This window comes from Furipterus horrens, unplaced genomic scaffold, assembly GCF_987537825.1.
Source record: "Furipterus horrens unplaced genomic scaffold, mFurHor1.1.pri manual_scaffold_13, whole genome shotgun sequence".
NCBI classification, from domain to species: Eukaryota; Metazoa; Chordata; class Mammalia; order Chiroptera; family Furipteridae; genus Furipterus; species Furipterus horrens.
Genome location: NW_028327183.1, coordinates 41,430,787 through 41,447,960, shown reverse-complemented (window position 1 = coordinate 41,447,960; position 17,174 = coordinate 41,430,787). Strand labels below are relative to the sequence as shown.

General features: G+C 43.7%; 1 long non-coding RNA gene and 1 pseudogene across 1 annotated transcript in view; both read left to right on the top strand.

The window, feature by feature from the left end:
• LOC149994730 (uncharacterized) overlaps positions 1-17,174 on the top strand; it is a 118,757-nt gene that overhangs the window by 78,971 nt on the left and 22,612 nt on the right. The gene's annotated exons all lie outside the window — the stretch shown is intronic.
• LOC149994732 (small nuclear ribonucleoprotein E pseudogene) lies at positions 1,473-1,755 on the top strand (annotated as a pseudogene).

Sequence of the window (17,174 nt, the reverse complement as noted above, 5' to 3'; positions counted from 1 at the left end):
AAACTATCAATAAGAGCCAGGAGGAAATGAAGAATACAAGTTCTGAAGTGAAGAACACAGTAAAGGGAGTTAAAAGCAGGCTAGATGAAGCAGAGGGTCAAATCAGTGAGCTGGAGGGAAAGGTAGAAAAAAATTCCCAGACAGAGCAACAAAAAAGAATGAATAAGGTCTAAAGGAGCTGCGGGATAACATGAAATGTAATAATACCCACATTATAGGGATACCAGAAGGAGAAGAAGAGGAGCAAGTGATAGAAAACCTGTTTGAAAAAGTAATAACACAAAACTTCCCTAACTTGATGGGAGAAAAAGTCATGCAAGTCCAGGAAGCACAGAGGATCCGAGGCAAGATGAACCCAAAGAGGCCCACACCAAGTCACATTATAATTGAAATGCAAATTCAAAGACAAAGAGAAAATCTTAAAGGCAGCAAGGGAGAATCAGCTAGTAACATACAAGGGAGCTCCGATAAGGCTATCAGATGATTTTGCAACAAAAACACTACAAGACAGAAGGGAAATGCAGGAAATATTCCAAGTAATGAAAAGCCTACAACCAAGACCACTCTACCTAGCAATGCTCTCATTCAAAATGGAAGATGAAATGAGAAGTTTCCCAGACAAAAGAAAGCTAAAAGAATACATCTCCACCAAACCAGCACTGTAAGACATGCTAAAGGGACTGCTTTAAGAAGATAGAGAGAGGAAGAGGGAGGGAGAGAGCTGGGGTGGGGGGCTGGGGAAGAGAAAGAGAGGAACACAGGTACAGAGGGAATAAATGGCAATGAATAAGTACCTATCAGTAATAACCTTAAATGTAAATGGATTAAATGACCAATCAAAAGACATGGATTAGTTGAATGGATAAGAAAACAGCCCATATATATGCTGTCCACAAGAGACCCATCTCAGAACAAAAGATCTACACAGGTTGAAAGTGAAGGGTGGAAAAAAAATTTCAGGCAAGTGTACATGAAAAAAAAGGTGGGGTAGCAATACTTATATCAGACAAAATAGATTTGAAAACAAAACTTAAAAAAGAGACAAAGAAGGACACCTCATAATACTTAAGGGAATAATCCATCAAGAAGATATAACCCTTGTCACTGGTTCAATTCCCAGTCAGGGCACATTACTAGGTTGCACGTCAGGGCCCCAGTTGGGGGTGCAAGTGAGAAGCAACCACACAGTGATGTTTCTTTCCCTCTCTTTCTTCTTTCCCCTCTCTCTAAAAAATAAAACACAATGAAACAAACAAACAAATAAATAATTAAAAAAGAAGAAGATATAACCCTTGTAAACATATATGCATCCAACATAGGAGCACCCAAATATTTAAGGAGCATCTTGGAGGACTTCAAGAAAGATATCAAAAGCAACACAGTTATAGTAGGGGATTTTAACAACCCATTGTCCCAGAAGTAGCTTTTTGAGATAATGTGCGGTGTAGAGAGGTCTTTTGTCAGCTTCAAGCATGGAATACCGCAGCCAGGGCCAAAAAGTGCAGAAGGCGATGGTGCAGCCCATCAACCTCATCTTCAGATACTTGCAAAATAGATCTCGGATTCATGTGTGGCTTTATGAGCAAGTGAATATGTGGATAGAAGATTGTACCATCGGTTTTGATGAATATATGAACCTTGTATTAGATGATGCAGAAGAAATTAATTCTAAATCAAAGTCAAGAAAACAACTAGGTTGTATCATGCTAAAAGGAGATAATATTACTCTCCTCCAAAGTGTCTCCAACTAGAAGTGACTAATGAAATTGTTGAGAAGCAATACAGTTTGTGTTTTTTAGGTGTTCTTTGTTGCGGGTATAGTCCTTGACCATTCATTAATATCACTTTGATTACCTTTTTGTTATTACCATATGACAAAAATGCTGTGTGATTGTTTTTATTAAAACAAATAAACAAACAAAAACCGAAAAGACCCACCCCATTGTCAACAATGGATAGATGTTCCAAGCAAAGAAACAAGAAGGATATTGTGGCATTGAACAATACTCTAGATCAAACGGACTTAATTGATATATACAGAACCTTCCATCACAAAGAAGCAAAATATACATTTTTTTCAAATGCACATGAAACATTGTCAAAGATAGACCACATAATAGGACACAAAACAAGCCTCAACAAATTCAAGATAATTGAAATCATATCACGCATCTTCTCAGATCACAACGGCTTGAAACTAGAAACCAATCTCAAGGAAAGAACTGAAAAACATTCAAATTCATGGAGGATGAATAACATGCTATTAAATAATAAATGGGTTATCAATTGGGTCAAGGGAGAAATTAAAAAGTTTCTGGAAACAAATGAAAATGAACACACAACTGCCCCAAACTATTGGGACACAGTGAAGGCAGTCCTGAAAGGGAAGTTCATAGCAATACGGGCCTACCTAAAAAAGCTAGAAAAATCTCCAATAAACATCCTAACCCTACATCCACATGAACCAGAGGAACAAGAACAAACAAAGCCCAGAGCGAGTAGAAGGGAGAAAATAATCAAGATCAGAGCAGAATTAAATGACATAGAGACTAAAAGAACAATTCAAAGGGTCAATAAATCCAGGAGCTGGTTCTTTGAAAAGATAAACAGAATAAACAAATCTTTAACCAGACTCACCAAGAAAAAAAGAGAGAGGACCCAAATAAATAAAATTAGAAACAAAAGAGGAGGAATTAAAGGCAATACCACAGAAATACAAAAGGTTGTAAGAAATTACTATGAACGACTATATGTCAAGAAATTCGACAACCTGGGTGAAATGGACAAAGTTTTAGAAACACAAAACCTTCCCAAACGGAATCAAGAAGAAGCAGAAAGCCTGAATAGACATAACAAGCAGCAAAATTGAAGCAGTAATAAAAAAACGCCCAGCACGCAAAAGCCCTGGACTGGACGGCTCCACAGGGGAATTTTACCAAACATTTAGGGAAGAGATAACTCCTATCTTTCTCAAACTATTCCAAAAAATCCAAGAAGAGGGAAGACTCCCAAACCTTTCTATGAAGCCAATATCATTCTAATTCCAAAACCAGGTAGAGACACAACAAAGAAGGAAAACTACAGGCCAATATCGCTGATAAATGCAGATACTAAAATCCTCAACAAAATATTGGTGAACTGGATCCAGCAACACATTAAAAAGGTCATACACCATGATCAAGTGGGATTCATCCCAGGGATGCAAGGATGGTACAATGTTCACAAATCAATAAATGTAATATACCACATAAACAAAATGAAGGACAAAAATTATATGATCATATCAACAGATGCTGAAAAAGCATCTGATAAAATCTAGCACCCATTTATGATAAAAACACTGAGCAAAGTGGGAATAGAGAGAGCATACTTCAACATAATGAAAGCCATATATGAGAAACCTACAGCCAAAATTATATCAATGGGCAAACCTAAAAGCTTTCCCCTTAAGATCAGGAACAAGACAAGGGTGTCTGCTTTCACCATTCTTTTCAACATAGTACTGGTAGTTCTAGCCACAGCAATCAGACTAGAAAAAGAGATAAAAAGGCATCCAAATTGGAAAGGAGGAAGTAAAACTGTCATTATTTGAAGATGACACGATAGTGTACATAGAAAACCCTATACATCGTCGTCGGCAGCCGTCCGTCTCGAGAGACGATGACGTAGCTTCTTGAGAGTCTATCTGCACCGCCGAGAATGGCTGTGCAGTCCAATTCGGGAGTGACAATCCCTGCCGCACTTGGTACAGGTGAAGGCAGATGGCCGTTGTTGCTGCTGTTGACGCTGCTTCCGCCTCGATCTTTTCTGGACCGCCTCCTCGTTGCGCGCAGCCTCTGCCCGTGACGTACCTTGCCTGACCGCAAGCCTCCAGGCTAGGCGGTCGTCTGCTTGAACTTCCCATGTGTTGAGATTGATGGAGCATTGTGTCATGTCCTTTTTGCAGATGTCTTTGAACCGCAGTTTTGGGCGCCCTGTCATCCTCTTGCCTTCTGCTAGCTCGCCGTAGAGGAGGTCTTTGGGGATACGGCCTGCATCCATTCTTTTGACATGGCCGAGCCACCTGAGGCGTCTCTCGCTAAGAACTGCATGCAAACTGCTCACATTGGCTCGCTTCAGCACCTCGGTGTTGGGGACCTTATCCTGCCAGGCGACATGCAGGACGCGTCGCAGGCACCTCATGTGGAAGCTGTTGAGTTTCCTTTCGTGCCTTGCGTAGGTGGTCCATGTCTCGCTGCCATAGAGGAGAGTGCTGAGTACGCAGGCTTGGTAGATGCGCAGTCTGGTTTTCTCAGTGAGGCTGGAATTGTTCCACGCTCGCCGGTTCAGTCTGGCCATAACTGTGGCTGCCCTGGCGATTCTCCGGTTGACCTCCAAGTCGACTGACAGAGAGCTCGAGATGGTGGACCCGAGGTAAGTGAAGTCGTTGACAACCTCCAGGGTGTATCCGTCGATGGTGATGCATGGGGGAGTCCCCGTGCCTTGAGCCATAACATTCGTCTTCGTCAGGCTGATGGCTAGTCTGAACTCCTTGCATGCGTGGGAAAGGCAAGTGACTAGCTGCTGGAGTCCCTCTTCGGAGTGTGATGTCAAAGCTGCGTCGTCGGCGAAGAGCATCTCACGGATGAGCACCTCTTTGACTTTGGTCTTGGCTCGTAGACGGGCCAGGTTGTAGAGCTTGCCATCGGATCTGGTGTGAATGAAGACACCCTCGCTGCAGTCCTTAAAGGCGTATTGGAGGAGCATGGAGAAGATTCCGAACAGCGTAGGCGCGAGGACGCAGCCCTGCTTTACTCCGCTGCTGACTGGGAAGGCCTCAGAGGTTGCGCCGTTGTAGGACACCGTGCTGTGCATGTTGTCGTGAAAGGACATGACCACAGCAAGCAGATGTGGTGGACAGCCAATCTTCCGTAGCAAGCTGAAGAGACCGCTTCGACTGACCAGATCAAACGCCTTCGTGAGGTCGATAAAGGCGAGGTAGAGTGGTTTATGCTGCTCGTGACACTTCTCCTGCAGCTGGCGTAGGGAGAAGATCATGTCCACTGTTGATCGGCCAGCTCTGAAGCCACACTGGGACTCTGGGTAGACGCGGGAAGCAAGGGTCTGCAGGCGGGCAAGAGCGACCCGGGCGAATACTTTGCCGACGACGCTGAGGAGAGAGATGCCCCGGTAGTTGTTGCAGTCGCTGCGGTCTCCTTTGTTCTTGTACATGGTGATAATGTTGGCGTCTCTCATATCCTGGGGGATGTAACCCTCCTTCCAGCAGAGACAGAGTAGATGGTGGAGCAGCTGTAGCAGGACTGGTTTCCCGCTCTTTAGGATTTCTGGAGGGATTCCGTCGCTTCCTGGTGCTTTCCCGCAAGCAAGGCGGTCGATGGCTTTGCCGAGCTCTGCCGCAGTAGGTGGGGTGTCTAGCTCCTCCATGACTGGTAGGTCTGGGATGGCGTTAAGAGCAGTGTCTGTTACGGTGTTCTTCGTTGCGTACAGCTCGAGGTAGTGCTCGGTCCACCGCCGCATTTGCTGTTCCTGGTCAGTGATGACCTCACCTGTCTTGGACTTAAGGGGGGCGATCTTGGAGGGGATTGGGCCTGTTGCCTTCTTGATACCCTCATACATTCCTCGTGCGTTGCCTATATCGGCGGCTTCCTGAATGCTTCTGCACAGGTTTAGCCAATAGGTGTTGGCACAGTGGCGGGCGGTCTTCTGGACTTTGTTCCTGGCAGCCCGTAGAGCTTGAAGTGTACTGGGAGTGGGCGTGACCTTGTAAGCCAGTAGGGCCTTCCTCTTAGCCTCGATCACGGGTTCCATTTCTTCCCAGTGAGCCTCGTACCAGTCAGCGTTCTTCCGCTCTTTCTTCCCGTAAGCAATAATGGCGGAGTTGTATATGGCGTCGCGGAGACGTGGCCAATTGGATTCGATAATGTCATCTGCCGCCACTCCCTCGCCGAGTGCATCTTCCATCTTGTTGATGAATTGCTGGGTCTTAACTGGGTTGCTGGCACAACTGGTGTTGATGCGTGGGCGACCCTTCATCTTGGAGTGGTGCAACCTCTTCGGCATTATGCGCACCTTGCTTACCACGAGGGCATGGTCCGTGTCGCAGTCTGCACTGTGGTAGCTGCGGGTGAGGAGGGTGCTGCCAATATCCGTTCTTCTGGTGATGACGAGGTCAAGCTGGTGCCAATGGTGGGAGCGGGGGTGCCTCCATGACACCTGGTGGATCTCTTTGCACTTGAAGAATGTGTTTGTCACGCACAGGCCGTGGTGACACAAAAGCTCAAGCAGTCGCTGACCATTCTCATTGATCTTTCCTCTCCCAAAGTTTCCAAGGCAGGTGGGCCAGGCCATGTGGTCGGCTCCTACTCTTGCGTTGAAGTCTCCAAGGAGATAGAGAGCGTTACTTCTGGGAATCTTGGATAACGCTTCGTCCAGTGCATGGTAGAACTGTCTTTCTCTTCGGTGGTGGCGCAGAGGGTTGGGGCATACGCGCTAAGAATGCTGACTGGGCCGAAAGTTGTTGACAATCGGAGGGTAAGTAATCTCTCTGTGCCTCCTGTGGGTGGCTCTATGGAGTTAACAAGCGTGTTCTTCACAGCGAACCCAACACCGTGCTGTCTTGGTTGGTCCGGAGACTTCCCTTGCCAGTAGAAGGTGTAGTTGGTTTCTCTGATAGTTCCGTTGTCGGCCAACCGGGTCTCCTGTAGAGCCGCAATGTCGATGTTTAGTCGTGCCAGTTCCCTATCGATGACAGCGGTTTTCCTGGCACCCTTGATCCACGGAAGGTCTGCAGTAAGTCCGGGGCACATGGTCCTGATGTTCCAGCTAGCGAGGCGAAGAGCCGGAGGCTTCTTTCTTGTTGTTTGGTTGGAATTAACTGGTGCGGGTGTTTTGTGGCCCACTTTTCGAGAGGCGCCTCTCTGATCCCCACGCACCCAGTGGGGCAGGCGAGCCATGGCGAGACGGTAGCTGTCCAGTGAGGTGTGATGACCTCTCCCACCGTCAGAGGAGACCCCTGGCGCTCGTTTCCTTCGCCAATCGGATGAGCTGATAACCGGTATCTGTCTCCTCCCGTGTTGAGTCGACATCTTGCGATGACGCTGGAGTGTCCTCTCAAGTGAAACTGAAGCTACAGAGCCTGGACAGGGTGATATGGAGGGTCTGCTGTTGCCCATGCAGCAGACGCCCCCTCTCTTCGCAGCTGAAGGGTCCAAGGGAAAGACAAAGTCAATACAGCTTGGCTTCAGGTGCGCCGCAGGAGTTGCCGGTGTTGACTACAATGTCAAACCGCCTTAGGGACTCCGGCTCCGGATTTTCTGTCGGGGTTTACTCCCTTAGCCTTTCCCCTGAAGAGGTATGCCGCAAGGCAGCGGAGGTTTTTTGGAGTCAGAGTTTTCCTTCTCTGATTTTAGAGATGTCCTTCCTCTTTCCTCCTTTACAGTCTTGAGGGCAGCATTTACAGGCTAAAATAGAAAACTGGCAGTGTAACCTTCTAAGCAGATACTACCAATACCCTGCTTGGGTATACTCACCCAACAATAAACATCTCTTAAATGTCCTCCAAGTGCCATGCCTCGAATTAGTAAATGGCAGTGCAATGGCAGCCAAACATTTGGATCAGTTTCACTAAGTAAACCACCAACACAAGTAGGTTTTTAAAACAATAGAATAGTGTCTCATTTTATTAAAAATAATAACTATTTTTAAGCAACTTACCAGCAACACTGAATAAAAACCTGGCTGTGTTTCCCACTGTTTCAACTACTCCACAGCTGGCTTTAACACAGCAGTATCCTGACTGGTGGCCTGAGTTAAGACTTGAAGAACAACAGTGCTGGCACTATTGAGATCCATGGAACCCAATTGGCTCAGTCCGAATAGCCCGGCTCTCCAGCTTCCACTGTCCAACACGAAGTGGCGTCGGTTGGTCCCACGCCCCACGCTTGCAAGTCCACGCGCCGCCGCCCACTGATGCCGAAAGCGGCTTCTAGGAACGCGCCATGTTCTGAGTCGCAGCTCTAAACGATGCGGACGCTAGAATATCGCGTCACAGACATCCACAGCAATAAAAAGATCAAAATACTGATACACAAAACAACACAAATGAATCTCAAAAAGCATTATGCTAAGTGAAAGAAGCAAAGCATAAAAGTCTACATGAAGTTCTAGAAAATGCAAAATTATAGAGACAGAAAGTAGATCACTGGTTGCCTTGGGCTATGGGGCTAGAGGAAAGGATGATACAACAAGACACAGGATAATTTTTAGGGAGATGGAAATGCTTTAATCTTGATTCAATAGTAGTTATGCTACCGAAAAGCAATTTGGGGTCCTGCTGCCTGCCGCCACCCTCTAGGCAAAATTCCAGAAGCAAAGGTTTGGTGATAAAGAAAGTCTATCCAGTCACAGCTTCAATTACTTAAGCCTATCAATTAAGGCTAAACTCTAACACCTGGGCCCTGCTATCATTTCCCCCTGTTTTAATCACCTTATTTCTATAGGGCTAGTTACAAACTAAAACAGCATAAAATACAAAAACTACACAACTTTGGAAGAATGACAGGCTTCTGCCTCATAGCCTGTTCCCTCTAGAACACCCAAAGAATAAACCAGGGACCCTCTGCCAGGCCAGCCCAATCCTTTAGAAAAATAGGAAGCCCCACACTTTGTTCTTCCACAGAGACACGAACTTAACAATATACTGTCTAAAAACGCTTTAAGAGAACTCCAGAAACCAGTTAAAAAGTCATAATATCCCAGGAAAGTGCAAAGCCAAAACCAGCTACATTAAAATGGTTAAAAAAATTATTTCACCCATGAGAGCCCCTCCCCTAAACCAGCACAGAAACAACCTTAAAGAAATGAAGACCTAATAATTATGAGACAAAAATAAAAACGACCATCTTAAATAAGTTCAATGAACTTCGAGAGAAAACAGACAACTAAGGAAAATCAGGAAAATGATGCATGAACAAAATGAAAATATCTTAAAAAACAGAACTTCAGGAATTGAAGAATATAATAATTCAATTAAAATATTCACTAGGAGGACTTCTGACCAAGATGGAGGCATAGACAGACATGCGGCGTCTCCCTCCACAACTAAGAAGGAATACAATTACCTCAAAACTAGAAACAACCATAAGTTCCAGAAAATCAAAGTGCATGGAAGTCCAGCAAACAAAGATATAACCTGCAACCAGGACCACCCTATTCAGCTGCACGTTTACATACTACATAAAACACTTTTAACTTTGAAATAACTGTAGGCTGAGAAAAGGGAATCAAAGTTGCAAAGACACGACCTGAGTTCTGCACGTCCCCTCACAGCGTCCTATAGGCTTCACCAAAAAACTACTCAACCTAATAAGTGAATCTGGCAAAAGAGGAGGATATAAAGTCAATATTCAGAAATTAAAGGCATTTTTGTATACTAACAATGAAATATCAGAAAGAGAAGGTAGAAAAAAATCCAATTTATTATAGCAATAAGAAAAGTAAATTGCCTAGGAATAAACTTAACCAAGCAGGTACAAGACCTGTACTCAGAAAACTACAGAACACTGAAGAAAGAAATTAAGGGAGATGTAAATAAATGGAAGTGTATAACATGTTTATGGACTGGAAAAACTAACATCATTAAAATGTCCATACTACCCAAAGCAATCTATAGATTCACCACAATCCTTATTAGAATACCAATGACATATCTCAGAATTAGAACAAATACTTCAAAAATTTATATGGAACCAAAAAACAATCTCAAATAGCCTCAGCAATCTTGAGAAGAAGAACAAATGAGGAGGGGTCACAATACCTGATATCAAACTTTACTACAGGGCCACTCTAATCAAAACAGTCTGATACTGGCATAAGAACAGACACATAGATCAATGGAACAGAACAGAGAGCTCAGAAATAATCCCAGGTCTCTAGGGTCAATTAATGTTTGACCAAGGGAGCAGGAGCATAAAATGGAGTAAAAATAGACTCTTCAACAAATGGTGTTGGGAGATCTAGACAGGTACATGCAAAAAATGAAACTAGAGCACCAACTTACATCATATACCAGAATAAGCTCAAAATGGATAGAAGACTTAAATGTAAGCTGTTACACCATGAAAGTCCTAGAGGAAAACATAGGCAGGAAAATTTCAGATATCCCATGCAGCAATATTTTTGCCAATGTATGTCCTAGGGCAAGGGAAATAAAGGGAAGAAAATACAAATGTTGCTACACCAAACTAAAAAGTTTCTGCATGGCTAAAGAAAACATCAGCAAAATGAAAAGGGGACAAACCATATAGGAAAACATATTTGCCAATGATATATTGGACAAGTGTTTGATCTATAAGATATACAAAGAACTCATACAACTCAACACCAAGAAGACAAACAATCCAATTTAAAAATGGGCAAAGGACCTGAACAGACACTTCTTCAAGGACGACATACAGAAGGCCCATAGGCATATGAAAGGATGCTCAACATCACTAGCCATCAGAGAGATGCAAATTAAAACCACATGAGATATCACCTCACAGCTGTAAGAATGACTATCATTAGCAAATCTACAAACAAGAAGTGCTGGTGAGGATGTGGGTGGAGAAAAGGGAACCCCAGTGCACTGTTGGTGGGAATGCAGAATGGTGCAGCCTCTGTGGAAAACAGTATGGAATTTCCTCTAAAAACTAAAAATGGAACTGCTGTTTGATCCAGCGATTCCACTGCTGGGATTATACCCAAAGAATCCTGAAACACCAACTCAAAAGAACCTATGCACCCCTATGTTCATAGCAGCATTATTTACAATAGCGAAGTGCTGGAAACAGCCTTAGTGCCCATCAGTGATGAATGTATCAAAAACCTGTGGTACATTTACACAATGGCATACTACACAGCAGAAAGAAAGAACTCCTACCTTTCTCGACAGCATGGATAGAACCGGAGAGTCTTGCGCTTAGTGAAATAAGCTAGGAGGTGAAAGACATACCATACGATCTCACCTATAAGAGGAACCTAATGAACAAAACAAAGAAACAAGCAAAATAGAACCACAGGCAAGGAAACATGGATCAGACAGAAAATGACCAGAGGGGAGGTGGGAGGATAATTGTGGGAAGAAGGGGAAGTGACTAGACAAAGAATGTGTGTGAATGACTGATGGACAACAGTGTGCAAATTAACTGTGTGAGCAGGGGTTGGGATGGGCAGAGGAGGGCAAAGGCGGAAAAAATTGAGACAACTGTAATAAAACAACAGTAAATATATAAAATCCAACATCCATTTTTGATAAAAATTAATGAAAACATAACTGCAATTATTATCACACTAAAAATTACTACATCCTCAATATCATAAAATAGTCAATGTTCAGATTCCTGCAGTTATCTCATATTTTTTTAATCCTCTCCCTTCCTTACCTTCCATTTTTTTTATGCCTATATAATTCCTGTACGGATATCTACTTTTATTTCTCTTGGGTAAATACCTAGGAGTGGGATTGCTGGACTGTATAAGAATATTTAACTTTATAAGAAAATGCCAAACTCTTTTCCAGAGTGGTTGTTTCATTTTATAGTTCCACCTGCAATATATAGGAATACCAGTTGTTTCCCATCCTCACAACAGTTGGTATGATTAGTATTTTAAAGTTTAGCTATATGCTGACTTCCGGCCAAGATGGAGGCGTAGACAGACAAGCTGCATCTCCCTCCACAATTAAGAAGGAATACAACTACCTCAAAACTAGAAACAATCAGAAATTCCAGAAAATCAAACTGCATGGAAGTCCAGCAAACAAAGATATAAAGAAGAAATACTCATCCAGACAGGTAGGAGGGGTGGAGCCGGGGCGGAGAGGACACGGTATGGTGGCAGCAGCAGCAGTGGCAGCAGTGGCAGGTCGGTAGAAAGAGCAGTCACACATTTTAAAAAGTCAGGAGGGACATCTGGGGAGCACTCCCAGCCCTTCACCAGACCTCGCAGCTCATGGTCCCAGCACCGGGGAAAATCAAGCCTCATTGCTTCTGACTGTGCAGACCAGAGGGGATTGGGGTGGAGGCAGAAACTGCGGGTCTCAGAAGAGTCCGCTTGTTTAAAGGGCCCCCACGGTCCTAGAACGTCCGCAGAACCATCCACTCTGGTAACGATGGCCAGGGCAGCAGCTAGAAGGGCGCCAGTTCGGTGTGGAAGTGGGAGAGGTGCCTGGAAAAGGGGCGAGTGCTGGGCAGGCAACATTGTTTCCTCTCAGACCCCTCCCCCACATACGGCACCACAACGTGGTGAAACAGATTGCCCTGTACTGACAAATACCTAAGGCTCCATCCCTTACAACATAACAGGAGTGACAGCTCTACCTGGGACCCGGAGATAAACAAACACAGGAGCCTGTCAGAATGAGGAGACAGAGAAGTATGACCCAAAAGGGGAAATGGGTCAGGGTTCCAGTGGGAGAACTAAGTGATGAGGAGATAGCCAACCTAACAGATGAGGAGATAGACAACCTAACAGACGCAGAATTCAAAACACTGGTGATAAAAATTCTCACAGGCTTGACAGATATTCTTGATTACAGCAAACACATAAGAGAAAAAGTGAAGGCTATACTAAGTGAAATGAAGGAAAATCCACACAAAACTAATGGTGAAGGGAAGGAAACCATGGTTCAAATCAATGATTTGGAACATAAGGAAGAAAAAAGTCAACCAGTGCAGAATGAGGAAGCAAGAATTGAAAAAAATGAGGAAAACTTCCCAAATTTTGCGAACGAGATGGACATACAGGTCCAGGAAGCATGGAGGGTCCCGGGTGAGCTGGACCCAGAGGGGACCACACCAGGACGCATCATGATTGAGATGCCAAAGGTGAAAGATAAAGACAGAGTCCTGAGGGCAGCAAGAGACAGGCAGAGAGTTGCCTACAGGGGGCTGCCTATAGAACATTCAGCTGATTTCTCAGAGGACACTTTCCAGGCAGGAAGGAACTGGCAAGCAGTATTCAATGTTATGAAAAGCAACCTGCAACCAAGATTACTCTATCCAGCAAAACTATCATTTGGAATGGAAGGGCTGATGAAGTTCTTCTTAGACAAGGTGAAGCTAAAGGAGTTCATCATCACCAAGTCATTATTATATGAAATGTCAAAAGGACTTAAGAAAAAGAAGATCAAAACTGTGAACACTAAAATGACAACAAACTCACAACTATCAACAACTGAATCTAAAAAATAAAAAATAAATCCAATTAAGCAAACCAGAATAGGAACAAAATCATAGGTGTGGGGATCATTTGGAGGGTTATCAGCTAGGAGGGGGCGGTGGAGAAATGGGGAAATGGTGCAGGGACTAAGAAGAATAATCTCTTGGTACAAAATAGTCAGGGGGATGTTAAGAATAGTGTAGGAAAGGGTGAAGCCAAAGAACTTATATGCACAACCCATGGACATGAACTAAGGGGGTTGGGATTGCTTGAGGGAAGGGGCGTACTGGGCAGAGGGGAGCAAAGGGGGAAAAAAATTGGAACTACTGTAACAACATAATCAATAAAATATACTTTAAAAAATCTTTAAAAAAAGGAAAGTTTAGCTATATGCCAATATATTTTTTAGTACTTCTTGATGCCTGGCAAAATATATTATTTTTTAATATTTTTATTTTTAAGTATATTTTATTGATTATATTGTTATAATAGCTCCAATTTTTTTCCCCTTTGCTCCCTTCTTTTCAGCACCCGCCCTCCCCCAGCAATCCCACCACCTTTAGTTCATGTCCATGGGTCGTGGATGTAAGTTCCCAAGCTTCACCCTTCCTATATTGGTCTTTTTTACAATTAATTAATAGATTAATTAATTTTTTTATAACATTAAGTCTCAGACTTAAGACCCTTTATAATCTTATAAAAGACAATGGGTGAAGGTCTCGTGCTCTTCTACCTGCTTCAAGATAGACATACTCATTGTCCTACCTATCCTTGGGTCCAGAAATCCCTAATAAGAGTGTGGGTGTGGAAGGGAGGGTGGCCTTCCCACATGGGGGAGAATCTTGCAGACTCCAGGTCAGTTGGCTGTCCTAGGACAACAGTATGCTTGGCTTAACAGGCTGGCATCCTTGTTGTATTCTGGTGGCAACAGATTTGACAACAGGATTAAAAGGCATCATTCAATCCATAACCACTGGATGACAAAAGGCAGGGATTAATTTTTCAATGTCCACATTGGGGAAAAAAGAGGCTTCTTTGGAGGAAGGTGTGCCAGGCACACCTCACCTGTTCAAAACCCTTTTGCCTGCTCAACTTAGTTTGGGCTGAGGGGAATATTTTAGGTTTCCCGCTTCTCAGACCTCTGGGCCCTTTCTGTAGAAGCCATTATGATAGAAAAAGAAACCAGTGTTAAAGTGAAGCCCACAGACCACCCTATACTTCACCAACCCAGCCACTTAGTTCAGGCAAAATATATTATTCATGTTATGCTTATCTTGTGGAATGATCTTCTAATTCCCCAGTTTTTCAGTTCTACCTGTGTTTTATGTTGGTGTTTCATAACATGGACTATATTTGAGAATCACCTGGGAATTTTTCAAAATATATAAGCCCCCGTCTCACTCCAGACATATTGTATCAACTTCTTCAGGGATGGTTTATAGGCTTATTATGTATGTTGAAAAATTCTCTTGGTAATTCTGATTTCTGATATCTGGATAAAACTACTTTTAGGCTCAAAAAACCACTTTTTAGGCTCTGCTGCCTATGATAGCAGAGGTCCACTATCCTGGCTACATGTTAAAAAGTATCTGGTAATTTTACAAAATGACCAATGCCTGTGTTCCACCTCACACCAACTGAAATCGAAATCTGTTGATGAGGACTGAGTATCAGTTGTTTTTAAAATTCTCTAGTCATTCTAATGAGTAGCCATATTTCCCAATGGATTTCTCTTTGTCTTCTCCTGTGGCATTTATCCCTTTCTATTTTTATATTATAATAGATTTTTATGTCTTATCTCTTGCCTTAGGATTCATGTTCCCTGAAGTAGGAGCCCTGCCCCTCTAATTTCTGTCATTTTCCTGGGGCCTAACACTGAGACTTGTATAGCACAGTAGATGCTTAATAAAAATATCAGGAACACATAAGTTTGTCATTAGGAAGAGTCTCAATCACAGGTAGGATGTGTTTCCTGAGTCTCAGGTGTACACATTAATGCTACAGGTCCCGTCCTCCCCAGGGTCCGGGTTATTGTTTGTGATGACCAGTGTGGGTAACTCCTCTGTGAATAACAGAAGCAGCATTGCCCTGTGTGGTATTTGTTTTCAGGCATAGCATTGAGACTAAGAATCATCTGTGTGTGGGATAGAGGGGCAGTGATGGGGAAGGAGATCAATCTAATTAGAGTGGAGAATTATACTAGAGAGTGTGGTAAAGAGAATAAGGACTATTAGTAGAAAGGAAGAAATTTGAACATGTGTGATAGGACAAAGCAGTCCTCGTAGACCCTTGAGTAGGAAAGTGAACCAGTTCTTAGGAAGTAATGAGGCAGTGGCATGCAAGGCAGAGTTCAGAAGAGATCAGAGACAAAACATCAAGCTGAGAATGGAGAGAAGGACACAATGAGAGATGTTAAAAAAGAATCAAAAGGCTTTGAATCTGGGAAACAAAAGGCAAGGGCTGAGAACAGTGGTGTGTCTGAGACAAATGAGTGAGCTGCAAGGGAAAGCCAGTTCAAATGGGGAGTTATTTCAGAAGGTATTTGGACCTGAGTGTCCTGAGATCTGGGAAGCAGTAGGGGCTAGAGATGGAGATGCAGGAGTCATCTGCAGAGAGGCCCCTGAAGGTGGAGGAAGAAGGTGGTGTAGAGGGAGTCCGCAGGGTCTGAGGACTGACTCTGGTGTGCGGGGGTGCAGTGATAGATGGAGGACAGGATGAGGGAACTGGAGAATGAAAAAGTTCTTTTATGGTCTTAGATGTAAAAGTGAACAACGTGACGACAGTGAAAAGGCCTTTGAATTTTGTCAAGAGACGGATACTGATTTTATGCTGCGTCCAGCATCTCGGGGATGAAGGAGGACTCGGTGAGGAGGAAAGGGAAAGAGCACACGTTTAAATCCCTTGGAAATGAAAGAAATGAGATAACAGGCTAATACTTAGTGGGATAAAAGAAAGTAATTCAGGTTAGAAGAGCTCCGACCCTATGAGGAGGCAGAGGAAAGGACCTGGGGACAGGAAGACAGGTGCTAGGATTGATTTCTACAGGACAGAACCAGTGGAGACTCCTGGGAGTGAAGCTCTGTTTCTGCATCTGATTCGCACGAACCACCAGTGTGGGACGTGTTATTTGTTCCCAAAAAGAGGCTGGGAAATTTTTTACCCATGAAGTAATCTCCTTTCCCACAGGAAAATAGGCCATTTCTTCCAGGCAGGTTGCAGCCACGGGCTGTTGCTACTAGATAGATTCACTTTGTTAGCTGGTGCATAAATGAGTTTTGCTAATTCTCTGATCACTAGGTCAAATATCTGTAGACTTAGAAATAGAATTTGATTTCCAGTTCAGCAATTTCTCTTCCTTCTGCCTGTAAAGAAGACATTGTCTAAAGCAGTATCAACTGTGAGGCAGCATGTTGATGTCTGATATATAATTTTTTTTTATTATAAATATAGAACAAAATTTACAAATAATTTGAAAGTGGCCTTAGCCAGGCAAAATTAAATAACACAGAATGGCATGGATGAGGGGAAGTATTTATGGTCTGTGACAGGGTGAGAAAACCCCGAGAGAGGTACCTGAGTACAGAGAACTGCCAACTAACCCTCTCCGAGGGGCCTCTTTCTTACACACAGCATGAGATCAAGTAATCAATATTGAATAAATTCTTTCAACAGCCCCAAAGGACACATTTCTCCCATGGGAGGAAACAAATTTCAGAGGCTGCTCAAGAAGCCTGGGGCCCAGGTATGATCCTCCCCTGTGTCCTTAGGAGCGTCAGCGCCAGGCCGCTTCCTGGGTTGTAAACAGTGCCCACAACGTGAGTGACAGTGCTCCCTTCCAGGTGCCCACTTCTCAAAGTCCAAACACACCTTAGCAGAGGCCAGGCATCCCTGAGAAAGTGAACGGGGCAGATGCACAGGACACACACAGGCAGAAACATGGCATCCAGTGGGGGTTGATGCTCGGCCTGAGATGCCTG